The sequence below is a fragment of the Pteropus vampyrus genome, unplaced genomic scaffold (assembly GCF_000151845.1).
Source record: "Pteropus vampyrus isolate Shadow unplaced genomic scaffold, Pvam_2.0 Scaffold2, whole genome shotgun sequence".
NCBI lineage: Eukaryota > Metazoa > Chordata > Mammalia > Chiroptera > Pteropodidae > Pteropus > Pteropus vampyrus.
In genome coordinates, this window is record NW_011888783.1 from 30,599,757 (window position 1) to 30,601,566 (window position 1,810).

Consider the following 1,810-nt stretch of genomic DNA (forward strand, 5'->3'; position numbering starts at 1 on the left):
CACTTCCCCTCCACCCACAGCTCACCACTACAACACTAAAGGCCTGTTATTATAGTTTCTTTTACCCAGTAAATCAAGTCCATCTTTCAACAACAACAAAAATTATAAGACATAATGATAAAAAGCACAGTTTGAAGAGACTGAAAAGAATCAAAACCAGACTTACATATGGCAAGAATGTTGAAATTAGACCAGGAATTTTTAAAAAAACTGTGATTAATATAGTAAAGGTTTTAATGGAAAAAAGTGAATGACATGTAAGGACAGATGGATAGTATAATCAAGACAGATGAAAATTCTAGGAAAGAATAAAAAAATGTTAGAGATTAATAACACTCTAACAAAAATAAAGAATGCCTTTGGTGTGCTTCTTAGTAGATTGGACATGACTGAGAAAAAAAAAAAAATGATGATAGAAATTTCCAAAACTGAAAAGCAAAGAGAAAAAAGAAGAAAAGAAAATAAACAGAATAGAATGTCCAAGAATTGTGGGACAGAAGGTATAATAAATACATAAATAAATATCAGAAGAAGAAGGAGAAAAAATAGAGCAATATCAGAAGCAATAACGATTAAGAGTTTCCCCAAATTAATGTCAGACACAAAACCACAGAACCAGGAAGCTCAGAGAATTTGGTTCTTACATGTGATGTTGCTATTAACACACCCCAGAATCATGGTATCTTTAATACTCTGAGCTGACCATGGAAGTGATACACATTCTTTCTGAATTAAACTCAAAGTGGTTATGGTTTTTTTCAGGGCATGAATTTAGAAAAATAAATCTAAACTTCACACTTCATTCTTGCTTAATCTGTACAAGGATGATGAAAATGTTGAGTCATCTAATTGATTGTGGCAAAGTAGTAATTTTAGGGAGACACTAGTTTGTTATTATAACCAAGAAAGCTTATATCTAATTAATTATATTTTACTCTGAAATAAATGTGTATACTTGAAAATGTTGAGGAGCTAAATATGTCCATAAGCAAGGAAAGGATTTGGCCTTTATTTTTGGCTTTCGGTACATGCCAAAAAGTATGGTAGTGATAAATGTAACAGTAAATACAAAGGTGCATAAGTACTTACGGAGAATCTATCAGACGATCACATAATCAATATGAAATACCTTTCAAAAATCTGTAGACATCCTTTTGATTTAAAAAGAATAATCACTTTCCAATGTTCCATACCCACATCTTCTATATCCAATCATTTACTAGATCTTATTGATTTTACACCCTAATATATATCTCAAATTCATACAATTTCTCACATCTCTATTGCCACCTTTCCAGGAAAATATCCAGAGCAGAGACTATTAGTTGTCTCTGCTGGGGGAGAAGCAGGATACTGAGAAAACCACACTGCTGAGATATAGGGACTCATGGCTTGTGCTAAACTGAGGCTAGACCACACCAATAAGCTATTAGTAGGAAAGACTTTCAGCACACTAGCAAGGGCTGAATAACAAACAACAGTAGTCTATCACTAAAGGAGATAAACCTTATTTGAGGAGCAGGTACAGATAAAAATCTGAAAGCCAAAGATGGAGCAGAAATATTGAGATAAAAACTTAGACAAATTAGCACTTACCCTAAACTTGAAGTGAAATCAGCAGAATTAAAAAAATGATGGAGCACAAAAGGTAATCATAGCATCAACAAGAACCATTTCCAGTTCATCTCCTAAGTAGATCAATTCCACCCTGCAAACTAATGGCTTAAGAGAAGATAAATATATATTTCCTGGCTTAAAGAACATTCATCTTAGGCTCTAAAGTTTTACATATTACTTGAAACAATTGAGC